The sequence below is a fragment of the Chiloscyllium plagiosum genome, unplaced genomic scaffold (assembly GCF_037043375.1).
Source record: "Chiloscyllium plagiosum isolate Xiang-an unplaced genomic scaffold, Cpla_swu_hap1 HiC_scaffold_30, whole genome shotgun sequence".
Lineage (NCBI taxonomy): Eukaryota > Metazoa > Chordata > Chondrichthyes > Orectolobiformes > Hemiscylliidae > Chiloscyllium > Chiloscyllium plagiosum.
In genome coordinates, this window is record NW_028270168.1 from 22877856 (window position 1) to 22893334 (window position 15479).

Here is a 15479-nt window from a genome sequence, read left to right on the forward strand (position 1 = left end):
GCTCGCTGAAGATTTTACCTAGTATGGTGACAAAATGACTGAAAATGAACCTTGTTTCCAGCTCAAAGCAGATCAGTTTCCTGAAAATTAATCACACAGTTGTTAGCAGACAAAAGGTCTCTATCATTGATAACTGATCTCTAGTCCATATACCAATCAACTTCTTATTGCCACAAAAGCTGTTTCTGCATACCCCCTTGATTCCAAATTATCTGCAACTTAAATTTCAATTACTCCCCGTTCAAATGGTGGCTCAGTAGTTAGCACTGCTGCCTCATAGTACTAGGGACCCAGGTTCAATTCCAGCCTCAGGTGACTGTGTGGAGTTTGCACATTCTCCCTGTGTCTATGTGGGTTTCCTCTGGGTGCTCCGGTTTCCTCCCACAATCCAAAAATGTGCAGGTCAGATGAATTGGCCATGCTAAATTGCACACAGTATTCAGGGATGTGTAAGTTAGGGATAAATATAGGGGAATGACTCTATGTGGGGTACTCTTCGGAGGGTTGGTGTAGACTTGTTGAACCAAATGGCCTGTATCCACACTGTAAGGATTCTAAGTAAACAAATGGTCATGCAATACTTATAAGAGGTTTTGATTACTTTTTAAAACTGCAGCCACCTTTTCAAAACACTAGTTTTAAAACAACTCTTTCTTATTTCAGTCCATAATTTATAAAAAAACAAAAGTCTACATTAATGATATTTTACCTTTCTTGATTTTATCTAGGTACTCACTCACTGAAACATAAGTGTGCAATGTGCAGATTTCATTTTAACAACAAAACAGAAATCTACTTTGCAAAGGAAATTAAGATGCAATAGAATAAACTAAACTATTCAGATACCACAAATTTAACCACTTTGGAACATGTAAAAAATATAATCCTATTAATCCCCAAAACACCCTTTTACAATGCTCACACCCAATATTCCCTCTGATATGCTTCTCTTTTGCATGAATCTCTGAGATCCATGTAACGGATTGGCTTCCAGAAGTTGAAGCAATGTATTAACATACTGGTGGACATGCACAGAACTTCCAGCAGAGAGAATATTGCTACATTGTAGAGAATTTCTTTCTGTACTCACCCCAATAGGGATTAAATTAACTGTGGCTTCAGCTTTCAGTCTTGGGAATTTGATAACCTTTTCTGCACTTTCCTGTAACTGAGCTTAAACATTCTCAGCATTGAAAACCTCTTCAGAATTTTAAATAAACCATCTAGTCTGGAACTTCTGTTGAACTCCTTACACTGAGTTTAAACTAATCTTAATTATAAACTGTCTTGCCCCTTTATTAGCTTCTACATCTAGCTTGATCTAAGAACTCTGCACAACAGCCACAACTGATCGAAAAATAAGTGACTTTCTTATTTCCCTAAGCGATGGGTGTTTCTCCTCATCAAAAGAGGTTAAAAAAAACCCTCATCTTCTAAACTGGAGCCTAATGCAAAACTATTTACTTTATTCACTTGTAAAATCCTCCCAATGTAAAAAAAACGTCATTACTTTTCAGTCAGTCTTTCTCTCAAGCTATGCTTTAAAAGAAATCACCTGGGCTACAAAAATACTTGCAAACTAATCATAGAACCTATTCATACAGAAAATTTACATCCACCAATTCACAGTCAAAAATCCAAATTTAAAAATACAAATAAATATATATAAATCACACACTGTACATCATGATAATGACTGTTATTGTGCTAACCAGTCTGTAGTTGGCACTTTTCCTCTGTTTCTTTCTTGAGAAAGCAGTTTAACAAATACTAATAGCCTGCTCAGAGCATTCCCAAATTTAAGGAAGTTTGTAAAATCAAAGGAGCCTCTGCAAATTTCTCTTTTAGAACTCTAGTGTGCAAACTTGGATTTTCTCGATTTTAGACCCATTAAGTTTCTCCAATACTTAAGTCTGCTGATAGATAACTTGTTTATTCTACTGTAATGACACAAAATATTTGTTCAATACCATTGCCAATTCCTCATGCCACATAATTTCCTTGTCTCTGCTTCCAAAAGACTGATATTTACTTTAGCTACTCTTTTCCATTCTTCTATACTAATTACAATTAGTAATTAGTCTTATAAAACTTTTTCATATTACTGCCTAGTTTACTCATCCAATTTCTCCATTTTAATCATCTTTGGTGATCTTTTGATGATTTATGAAACATGCCCAATACCAGACTTGCAACTGTTTATTTCCAACGTGAGCCTTTTATGTTAGTCATAAACTATCCTGGACTTCTTGAGTGAACCATGGATGAGTCTTTCTTGCTGAGTCTATGTTTATTAATGGAAGCATCCTTACTGACCGTTTTGAATTATACATTTTTAACAGCTCATTTATCACAATTAACACTAGTCAGCTCTCTCTTCATACTTACATAATTGGATTTGTTCCAATTTTAAGATATGTTTAGGCGATTGGAGTTTTTTTATTATTATTCCGTGGGATGTGGGCATCACTGGCAAAGCCAACATTTCCGCTGCTTATGACATTTCCTTGAGCTGAGAGGCTTGCTGGTCAATTTTAGTGGACAGTTGAGAGTCATTACTGTGGGTCTAGAGTTATACGTAGACCAGACTAGATAAGGATAGCAGATTTCCTGTCGACAAGGATATTAGTGAACCAGATGTTTATTTTATGATGGTTGGCAATAGTGACATGGTTGCTTTTAGATTATTTGTTCATTCCAGGTATTTTTAAATTCAAATTCCACATCTATTACAGTGGGATTTGAGCCCATGGCCATAGAACATTAGTCCCGACCTCTGCATTACTAGTCCAATTATATTATTATGATGCCATGCTTTTTTTAATGTCAAAGTATGTCACTTTCAAACTTAACAGGAATTCGATTGTATTATGATCACTTTTCCCAGTGGTGCTTTTCCTATAATATTATTAATTAATGCTGCATTATTACACAATCCTAGGTCTAATATGGCTTTATTCCTAAATGGTTCTGCAATGTATTGGTCCAAGAAACTGTCACAAAAATATTCAAGCCCATTTCTAAACTACCCTGTCCAATGTAATTGCCCCAGAACCCTTGTAACTAATTCCTTGTAATGGTGACTCGATCTAAGTCATTTATGCCACTAATGCCATTACATTATCTAATTGAAGATGTTTCATGCATTCAGATGAAGTTTATTTAAAATTCTTTTTCTTGCAATTACCTTATTTGCTGATGTACGTTTTTTATTAATGTATCTGTCCCTTCCTGTCCCATTCTGCTTGGCTTTACCCATATGGCTATATGTTCCAATGCCTCAGAACATTACTCAATCTCCCGTCACTCAAACCATCTCCACCCTTTGATTTTTTTTTAAGACCTTGTTCATAACCCAATTATATGTTTGGTTAAGACACTGGCCCCAACTGGAGCGTATCCCAATGGAATCGCTCATCGTTCCCCGAGCACTAATGCCAATATCACTGTCTGAAAGATGGTGAAAGCAGATTCAATAAGAATTTTCAAAAGGAAATTGGATAAATAGTTACAAAAGAAGATTTTACATTGGTTCTGAGGGAATAATTGGTGTGAGACAAATTGGATCTCTTTCAAAGAGCTAGCTTTGTTTCATTGAACTATGAGGCCTCTTTTGTGCTACAAGATTCTTTGACAATATATTTCCTGTTTCTTCCTCCTTTCAGTTGAATATCCTAACTTTTGCAGATGTGCAGTTCTGCAAGGTCTCATTTGTGCATTTTGCTGATCATCCTGTGAAGGCCAGAAGATTTTTTCTTTCTGCAAAGATTGAATCACAGCTCAACCTAGGCCTGTCTTCATCTGATATTCACACACTAAAAGATACAGACATTTAAAGTCAGAGTATCTAGGCAGCAGCTGGATGGATGTTTAAGTCTTTCATTCACAGTGGGCCTACCTGGATTGCATGATTCATCTCTACACCTACTGGCAACCCAACATGAAACATCTCTGGAAGTCACTGAAACAAATGACTTGGACTAGCAGTCCAAGACAATCCTGAGGGTGCAGTGCTGTTAGAAGTCTGTTTTCCAGGCAGGAAATAAATCAAGGCCACGCTTATCCTCTCAGGATAGTGTAAAGGATAGCACTACTTTGGAGAAGAGCAAGGGAGTTCTCTTCTACCCACATCACAAAAAAAATCTGTTTATTATCACATTACTGATTAAGGGAATTTATTGCATGCGAAAGGGCAGTCATTTCTTACATTGTAACAGTGGCTGCAATTCAAAAGTACTCCATGGCCATAATGCAGTTTGGATGTCCTGAGGTCATGAAAAGGCATTATATAAATGCAAGCTCTTCATTTAAGTGCACTGAAAGAATTTGATCAGATGCAAGAACAAAGAATGTTAAACCACAAGAAAACAATGAACACCAAAACAAAATGCAACACTGATAAATGAATAAGAACATGTAATGACAATAATTTACTCAATGTGTGTATTTAAAATCTGAAAGAAAGAGTCTTCACACACCTTCACACATTGAAGAAAGGACAACAATGGAAGAGAGTAGAGAAAAAAATAATGAATTCACAAGCTGATGTGTTGACTTGTATGAGGGTTACAAGTATTATTGATTCAGAAAACTGCAAATTGCAAACAGCTGTAAGTACATACATTAAATAAATAGATTTTCAATTCAAATTTTAAGATGGCATTGAGCATCAGACTCATAATTTTAAACATTTTGTAACAAACCATTAACCAATATTCCAACCCTGCTCTGCTACCAGGCATAAGGACATGTCCACTGGATATATGAGCTACCTATGGCTGACCTTCAATCTATTTTCTACTCAGTTGAAATAAATATAGGTAATAAATATCATCCTGGTTGACATGCTAATGCATTACTGAAGGAGTGCTGCATTAACGGAAGTGCTATCATTGGAGGAGGCATTAAACCAATGTTCACTCTATTCTTTCAGGTGGTGCAAAAGATCAGATAGTGGCTTGGTCGTATTGTGGCTATGCTACTGAACCATAATGCAGAGATCTGAACTAATGACTTAAGGAATTATTTATTAATAAAGTCTGGAGTTGAAAACAATGGTGACCATGAAACTACCCAGTTGTTAAAAAGTTCCACAAGGTTTACTTATGCCTTTTAAGAAAGGAAACCTACAGAACCTGTGATATTTCATGTGGTTTGAAGTCCATAGAAATGTGGTTGACACTTAAGCAAGATCTAAAATAACCTCATTTGCTATCATGTTCTTAAGAGCAATTACTCATGGACAATATATTAGATTTGATTTGATGCATTGTTGTCACATGTACCGAGATACAGTGAAAAGTGTTGTTTATTTGTTTATATATGGTAGTTTTGCCAATAGTGTTCAAATTCTGAGAATGAGTAAAACAGACAATTGTAAGGAAAAGCTGCAGTATCAACCAGTATCAATTAAAAAAGATAACTGGGTCATTATCATAATACTGTTTTGGAACCTTACCATGTACAAATTAGGAGCTGCATTTCCTGTTCTCATAATCTTGAAGTGTAGCCACTGTAATGTTTTTAGCTAAGAACTGGAGGTTCTGAGGTTTTGAAAGATATTAATTATTTAATTCTTTAATTCTCTTAACCTTACACAGATCTCAGAAAGCTGCAGTAAAATTCTTGATGCACCAAATTTAGCCAACAAGATTACTGCTGAAAATACAGAGTTTTCTTTCTCTCTTCTTCCGAATATTATGCAAGAGTATTTTTTGAACAGTCATCAACAATCCTCTGGTACGATACTCATGTGTGGTTGCACTTCTCATTAGCAAAGTTCCCTCTGTTCTGTGTCAACGGTGAGTCCAGCCTAACTTCAGAAATGTAACTGCTACAATGTCAGGGTCACATTGGTCACTTGGCTTTCATTGAATGAGCTTACTTTATCAGTTCAATGAGTCACTTCCATGAGAAACTCAACTAAGACTGTTTAAAACATTTCACGAAAGGATCCTCAGAGCCTGGTTTCCTAAATGTAAAAGGATCTACTTAATTTGCATGTTTTAGTCTCATAGAATCTTGCAACACTAAAGGCCACTTAGACCATGTGCCCTTGGTAATTATTTGAAAGAGCTCTCAGATTAGACTTACTTGCTTGCTCTTCTCTCAAAGCCCTGAAACAAAATCACTTCAGGTATGTTAACCTTTCCATTTCCTTTTGGGAATTATTATTGAACCTGCTTCCACTATCCTTTCAGACAGTGTATTCCAGCTCAAAACTCACTGTTTAAAGAATTTCTGATCCTTCTCCCAAACTTCTCTTACCAAGTACCCCAACTCTGTGTCCTCTGGCTACTGGTCCATCTGCAACTGGAAATAATTTCACTCTATCTATTCTAAATTTTGTAATGCTGACCATGTCTCTCAAACTTCCTTTAAACTCTCTGTTCTAATTAGAGCAATCACAATATATCAAGCCTCTGTTTTTGATGGAATAGTTTCAATGCTAAAAATGTATCAATAATCAAAGACTTTCAACCTGGCTGTAGGAGCATAGCAACAACTAATGATAGTGCAAAAGGGGAAGCTTCAGTATTGTTGAAGCTCATGACAGCTTCAAAAACTTTAAGTGGTCAAAACATCTTTATTAAAATTGTATAATTTCAGCACTGTCATATGCAATGGAGACAAAGGTATAAACAGTCAGGCACATTATTAAATCAATTACATTCACTGCGAATCATCTTATAAATAAAACTGATTCATTTTGTCTTGCATAAGCAGTCTGAAAAATAACAGATGAAAAACATAACAGAAAACACAAATGTTGCTGTATATTTGAAAAAAAAGCCTTTGTTTTCTTGAACATGCTCAGGCAAATGTCTGGCCCATTCAAAAGTTAGGGAAAAAAATGGAGTAAATAATGAAGTTAGATGACACCAAGTGGGTACGTTACACACATGGGAAGACTGCAGCATTGTGGTCCACCGTTTTGTCAAGACAGTCATAGGCCAAGTGCCTAATAATAGCAAGTTGAAAAAGAGGTAAACAAAACTTCTTATCCAAGTAAAATGATGATGGAATTCTTTAGAGCGGCAGCATTAAAAAGTTGAAGCAATATAGCCATGCAAAGATTATTTGGAGAAGCAGAAAGACTCAATCCCTACAGCAATAAGACTGAGCCAATGTTCAAATATTGCCCTGATAAGCATCATGACAGTATACTACAGACAAGATCAAATTGCCGACTGTAATCAAAGTGGACTGAAATCCTGTTGAAATAGGATTACAAAATATCTTGTAAGTATTGTTCTAAACAAATAACTAAATATTAGATGAATTAGTTCTAAGAATCCAAGATTGTCAAAGTGAATATGATAAGGATAAGAAAAATTGTGTTATTTGGGTTAACATACCTGAAGTGATTTTGTTTCAGGGCTTTGAAACAGCAACACGAAATGTGAGAAATGGATCTATGGGACTTTTAAATGCTCCTTTGTATCAGGGTTAAGTGTGCAGTGGGATGTGCATCCTCAATTTCCATTGCCCCACAACTGGTAACTATCATCAGATATTTCTGCAATAAGTTCTGAAATGTCCTCCCTAAATCATTGCACTTCCAACCCTTCTCTCTTCTTTTCAGATGGGAATTAAATCCTTCAAGTTATTCCTTAAAACCTACCTCATCAACCAAGCTGTTGACCATCAGTCCTATAAACTCATTGGGAAGCCCAGCATCAAAAGCTGTCTGATAGTACTCCTGTGAAGCACGGTGGAATGCCTTACTATGTTAAAGATGCAGTAAAAATGCAAGCTCACGTTCCTACAAAGGCTATCTCCTCAACCTTCATCAATGGTCATACTGACATATCTTTTTGCATAGACCAAGTGCCTTACCTTCAGACTTGAGAATTCAGTCTTACTGTGATCACAACAATCTCACCAGCTGACACAAACGAATACCTACTTCATTGTAGTCAACCTGGAGCTAACTCCATCAATGATCCACAAACTGAAACACTTTCATTTACCAATAGCATTTATTGATTACTCAATCTTACCTCTCCTTCCAGTCCCCACAACCATGTAACAGGCATGTTTAATATGTAAGTGGTGCCTATGGAATATGTGCGTTCAGACAATTAATAGCCACATGTTCACTTTTAATCTTGAATAAGACTTCAATAATATTGTTAACCAGGCATTACCAACAGCCAAATATTGAAGGTTCTCCTGATAATGTAATTACTGTGCAAACTGTCTGATTTGGAATTGAGCTACAAAGGTAGAAACATTGTTTTCAATCTGAAGTCTGTGTTATATCAGCTGGCAATAAGGTATAATATTTTGTGTTCAGGACTAGAGCAGAAAAATAGCTAACCAATGAGGTAAGGCTCCTAATCATGAGCATTATCTTGAGAAAGATTGTTGTGAATTTATTTGGAATAGGAACAGGGGGGAGTAGATAGTGTGGTTCCCCTCCAAGTTGCATGTTCCAGTAGGCATTTTAGAGGTGCACGTTTAAAGAATGGACAATAGGGCAAGGCATTCAAAGTGGGTGGTGGGTGTGTAAGAAGATTCCAATGGAACCTAATTCAGCATCTTCAGACCAGGAAGCAAAGGGAGAGAAGCTCAGACTATGTTCTTGCCCAGTCTTAAAGGAAAGAGCAGACTCTCAACTGCATTATGCACCTGCTCTTGTTAGTGAGTCTTGAGAAGATTTGTAGCTCAGGTTGAGGTTCTGGATGTAGGTTTGCTCGCTGAGCTGGAAGGTTCATTTTCAGACGTTTCATCATCATACTAGGTAACATCTTCAGTGGGCCTCCAAAAGAAGCACTGCTGATGATTCCTGCTTTCTATTTATATGTTTGGGTTTCTTTGGGTTGATGATGTCATTTCCTGTGGTGATGTCGTTTCCTATGGTAATGTCATTTCTGGTTCTTTTTCTCAGGGGGTGGCAAATAGGGTCCAAGTCAATGTGTTTGTTGATAGAGTTCCGGTTGGAATGCCAAGCTTCTAGGAATCTTGTGCATGTCTATGTTTGGCTTGTCCTTGGATGGACGTGTTGTCCCAGTTATAGTGATGTCCTTCCTTATCTGTATGTAAGGATACTAGTGAGAGAGAGTCATGTAGTTTTGTGGCTAGTTGATGTTATTGTATCCTGATGGCTAGTTTTCTGCCTGTTTGTCCAATGTAGTGTTTGTTATAGTTCTGGTATGGTATGACATTAGTTTTGCTTGCTGTCTGTATAGGGTCTTTCAAGTTCATTTGCTGCTGTTTTAGCGTGTTTGTGGATTTGTGGGCTACCATGATGCCAATGGGTCTGAGTAGTCTGGCAGTCATTTCCGAGATGTCTTTGATGTAGGGGAGAGTGGCTAGGATTTATGGATGTGTTTTGTCTGCTTGTTTGAATTTGTTGCTGAGAAATCAGTGGACTGTGTTCATTGGATACCCATTTTTTTTAATACACTGTATAGGTGATTTTCCTCTGCTCTGCGTAGTTCCTCTGTGCTGCAGTGTGTGTGTTGGCTCATTGAAATAATGTTCTGATGCAGCTTTGTTTGTGGTTGTTAGGATGATTGCTTCTGTAGTTCGAAATTTGGTCCGTATGTGTTGTTTTCCTGTAGACGCTGGTTTGAAGTTCCCCATTGGCTGTTAGCTCTACTGTGACATATAGAAATGGCAGTTTGTTGTTGTTTTCCTCCTCTTTAGTGAATTTTATGCCAGTAAGAGTATTATTGATGGTCTTGAAGGTTTTCTCTAATTAGTTTCATTTAGTGATGACAAAGGTGTAATTCACGTAGCAGACCCAAAGTTTGGGTTGGATGGTTGACAGAGCTGTTTGTTCGAATCTCTGCATTACTGGCCAATCTGTAAGTTGGTGTTCCAGGTAGTGAGACTATGGGTCTGAGGGGGGCTTCTGGTTTTGGCTAAGGAGCCACACCAAAGACTAAAACACTTAGTAGAAGACTCACACCACTCCATCCACTCCACCAAGAATTTCTAAAGACCATCAAAGACATTAAGATAGAAGAGGATGAAATAATGGTCGCCTTTGATCTAGCAGCCCTGTTCACATCAACTTAGCCAAGGAAACACTGACTACATTATTAGACAAGCTGAAAATTAATGCAGAGATGCTTTGTGACAGAAGAAATATAAAAAGACAACAAAGCATAAATAGCACTCTACTAAACAGGGTACATGCACAGATGGACCTGGGAGTTCAAGTATACAAATCTTTGACAATGGCAGACATGTTGAAAGAGTAATTAGCAAAACATTGGTATCCTGGATTTTATATAGAGAGGTGAGGTGTTGAGTCCAAAAGCAAGAAGTTGTGCTGAATCCTTATAAAGGTCAGACTAGGCCATGGTTATAGTTTTGTGAACAGTTCTAGCCATGCGAAAATAATAAACAGGAACAGGAATAGGCCATGTGGCCCATCGAGCTGGCTCCTCCATTCAATAAGATCATGGTTGATCTTTTCATGGACTCAGCTCCACTTACCTGCCCTCTCATTAATACCTTCACTGTTCAAAAATCTATCTAACTTTGCCTTATAAACATTCAATGAGGTAGCCTCAACTCCTTCATTGTGTAGGGAATTCCACAGATTCACAACCCTCTGGGTGAAAAACTTGCTCCTCAACTCAGTCCTAAATCTGCTCTCCTTTAGCGAGTTTTGAGAAGATTTGTAGCTCAGGTTGATGTTCTGGGTGTAAGTTTGCTCACTGAGCTGGAACATTCATTTTCAAATGCTTCATCACCATACTAGGTTACATCATCAGTGAGCCTCCAGTGAAGCATTAGTGCTAGTGACCCACTTTCTATTAATGTGCATAGGATTCCTAAACATTTAAATAGAAAGTGGGTCACTAACACCAGGGCTTCACTGGAGGCTCACTGATGATGTGACCTAGTATGGTGATAAAACATCTGAAAACGAACCTTTCAGCTCAGTGAGCAAACTTACATCCTGCTCCCCCTTAATTTGAGGCTATCCCCTTCGTTCTAGTTTCACCCACCAATACAGACAACCTCCCTGCTTCTATCTTATCTATTCCCTTCTTAATGTTCTATGTTTCTATAAGATTCTCCCTCATTCTTCTAAATTCCAATGAGTATAATCCCAGTCTATTCAATCTCTCCTCATAGACAAACTCTTTCAACTCTGGATTCAAGCTAGTGAAACTCTTCTGCACACCCTTTTTCTGCTGAAAAAAGCAAGCAATTCAGTTTGGAGATGAACAGGCCATTGCAGCTTTGCTTTTATGTAGATTGCATCTCAGAGTTTGAGAGAAGCAATAGGAGATGATGGTCAGTTAGGCCTTGACTTCAAACAGAAAAGATATGAACTTCATAATTCATCATTTGCAATTCAACTGGAGCACTGCCTCAACTTGGATTTCATCAGAGATTACAGGTAGAGGATAGTCTCCACTCTGATGCCTGTGAACAAAATCTGCACTGATCCTTTGCAGAGTTTCAGTGATAAAAAGCAATCAGTAGAGTTTTCTGTGAAATCTGTGGGAGGGTATTTGTACATCTGATAGCAACATGCACAAGGAGCTGAGGTGTCCACAGCCACAGTGTACAGTAAAGAAAAGTTAAAGACTTAATGGAAAGATCAACACTTCTTGAGCTCCCTCCAAAGAATCCTACTTCAGAAGATATCTAGACCCTGGGGATAATTAAAGTGAGCTCCTTGTTGCCTTTATGTTGGGAATTTGAGACATGAAAGCTTTATTTTGTGGGGTAGCGGTGTAGGTAAAGTTTAAAACTGTGTTTCATGAAGTTGTAAATAACAATGCAAAGTTAATTCTTTCTAATATATAATAAAGTTTGTTTTTGTCTTAGTATGTGAAAACTCTTTGGGTAGTTCTGTTAGTTGATTGCAGGGTATTTGGATTTCTGTTTAAATATTAGCAATCCAAATCAGGGGCATAACAATAATCAATGCTTCAAAAAGGAAACATCATTGTTATTGTTATAGGCTGTCTCATGGTTAGTTTCCTCCTCACATGATTGCTAAAGCCACTACTATAATAAAAGATAAATACCTCTCATTACAACTGAAATGCATTACCTCACATAATAAATCTCTTCTAAACAATGCACAAGCATGCTAATAATATTAAGGTATCACTAACACATAGCAATCGATAAACATCTTTCTCCATCTCAATGTTTCTGGATGAGAATTGAATCCACACCAGATTGTTAACATTCCTGTCAGGAAAGGGTACGCTATCATGCCAGTAAATGGATATTCAAGAAAAGGTTAATTATCTCTGAAAAACTTTACCAAATCATTTTTTACTACCTAACTTTTAATTACGTTCTTCATATCCTTTTTCCGTGGTTTGCTACCCAATTCATTATATCCATCTGTTTGGTGCCTTGGAACATTAAGGGAAATATGTAAATTTAAGTGACTATTTTTAAATGGATTCAGGATATCTGTAGAACTAGGCAGGCGTGGAAGATTATTCACCATTCTGCTCAAATATAGAACATTTAATTTCACAGGACTAACTGCATGAATTATGATAGCATGCTTACTTAAGATCAAGATCAACCAAATTGCAGTCGTAATAATGATTTGGCTATTTCTAATTACACATGACTCGCACTTTATGTAAATTATTCGTGTCATTTTCAGATCACTATCTGAGATTGACACCAATGTTAATATCCTGTTGCTATATTGCTTAGGCGGTGATCATTCCAGTTACAAAAAAGCTGGCAACCCATGGATATGATACCAGAACTTGGATATAACAAATTACGTAATAACTATTTTACAATTATGTAAAACATTTTAATATATCTGATGTTATTGACACATAATGAATAGCATAATTTATTCTTAATTTAATTTAAGTAATATTTTTGAAGCACAAGAAGAATGGGCATTTTAAGGTGATTTTCACTCGCTTTTAAATCATTCCAGCAATAACTCTTCCATTATATCCTTACTGAAATGAAAATAAATTGAATATGACAATGAAGTGGCTGTGACTGGCTGAATAATCTTGCTCTAATAATCCAAATAACATGCACTACTAGAAGTTTGAAAGGTTTTAATTTGTTTACAATACTGAAAATAAATGTTGCCACCAATAAAATTGAACGTGAAGCTTTCAGATTGTCATTAAGTCTCACTGATTCACAAATATTATTTCAGCAAAGAGATCAACTGGCTTTATCTATCTGGCCTATATGTGACTTCAGGCCCATACCAGCACAATTGACTTTTCACCACACTCAGATTGGCATTGCAATTCACTTAGTTCAAACAAAGATTACAGTTATGTGATTTATAATTTTGATTTTTTTGTGACTACTTCTTTAAGATAAAAAGAAGGGGCTTCTATGAGCTGTTCTGAATTCCGCCTGACAGCAAGCCTGGGTGGTTCTATTCTTAGAAATTAAGTCATAGACTCATTGAGTCATACAGGTCTACAGTTCAGAAAAAGGTGCTTTGACCCATCAAGTCTGTGGCAATCAGAAGCAAGCACTTAACTATTTAAACACATTTTCTATTGCATTTGGGCCATAGCCTTATATGTCTTGACATCACAAGTGCACATCACTGGTGCTTCTTGAATGCTGTGAGGGTTTCTGCCATTATCACCCTTAGAAGCAATGAATTCAACATTCCTACTACCCTTTGAGTGAAAAAGGTTTCCTCACATCCCCTCTAAACCTCATCCCCCCCTTCCTTTAACCTTACGTCTCTGATCATTGATTCTCTACCATTACAGCCATTTCAATTGTTTTAATGGCAAGAAGGTGTAAGGTGGCAACAGTTAGAGACAATAGCAGCATTTGTGTGATAACAGTGAGTAGTATAAAGTTCTCAAAGTCCTAGAAAAGTGCTAAGAATATTGAGTAGTAGAAAGTTGTAGTTTAAACTGACCTTTTACTTCCAAAATATGAACGTTGAGATTTTAGGAATAGTGAATCAATATTTCTACCCAAATACAGGATTCAGATGGTTACAATTGCCATGAAGTTGGGTTTTCAGAGGTGAAGGTGATAGCCTTGAAAATGACATCTGTGAAAACTCACAAAGTTAGTTTCCCAGAATCCATAAGTGAGAGGGCGGAGCTGTAGTCTGTATACTTTGAGGTGCAGAGAATAAGTTGCCTTCAAAGATAGTGTTTTAGTCTCTTGTTACAGTGAAAGTTAATATTTAAAATGTTGTCAAGTCCTCTCAGATGTTAACTGGAAGTTCACTTCTTCAAAAAATATTCAGTCTGTATGGAGATCACAGCACACACCACTATGCTTCATACCCAAGAGCACTCTGGGGATTTTTTCAACACATGGGCGATAGTGGCTGATGTAAGAGGGATTGCCACCATCTTGCAGGTCCTATCCATTTCATAGGTTGAATAAAATATCAAACACCTTGATGAGTGTGCACTACTCCGAAAGCTTTTAGTTTACTATTTTAATCAGAAGAAGGGCTTATGCCCGAAACGTCGATTCTCCTGTTCCCTGGATGCTGCCTGACCTGCTGCGCTTTTCCAGCAACACATTATCAGCTACTATTTTAATCAACCAACCAACCTCATTTCTAGGTATCAAGCAATCAGACAAATGACTAGAACATGCAAATCATACAGAGAATGCTAGAAATATCAAAGCGACTTATGTCAGTATCCTAGTGGGTTTAATTCGAGTGAGCATTAATTAATTTTACGAAGACAAGACACCCTGAGGAGGAAGAATCTCAATCATTAATATGGAGCATGATCCTGTTTCCTTGTATCAGCTCAACAATATTGACCCGTTTCTCTTTTCTAGAAATAATTCACCTGCTGCAAATTTTAAGCGTTTCGAAAAATATTTGACCAGCACTCGAAAAGCTTTTTTTGTAGTATTCACAATGTAACTCTGTCTCCCTCTAGTGGTTATCAGGCAAAAAACTGTTTTCATCCAGAGTCAGTGCCTGTGTCTCTGCTTGTCTGTCCGTATGTACATGGTCTCTGTCCCTGTGGGAAACAGAGGTATCTTTCGAGAAAGCACCCAATCAATTTGGAACATAAATTTCTAAATTGAAAAGGTACGCTAAATGTACGTGAGATGAACTTAACATCTGTGCTGAAATTCCATGAAACTGAGAATAAACTCTAAATAAAAGACACATTCGGCGAGATCAGGGTTATTACACTCTTAGTCTCGTCCCTCTAGCTCTGTTTATAGCTGAATTGAAGCTTTCTGACGGATCCCAATGAATGCTTGGGGGCATTGGGTAGCCTGATTTAGTAAAAAGATAATGACTGCAGATGCTGGAAACCAGATTCTGGATTAGAGTGGTGCTGGAAAAGCACAGCAGTTCAGGCAGCATCCGAGGAGCAGGAGAATCGACGTTTCGGGCAAAAGTCGTTCACCAGGAATACCTGACTTAGTGTGAAGTGGTTTCTTGATGAATGAACCGTCTGTAGTTCAGGCATCGGCCACAAACTGAACGTTGCCCAGATCCTCAACTTAACCCCTTCTAGACTGTGACCTCTTTCCCGAGC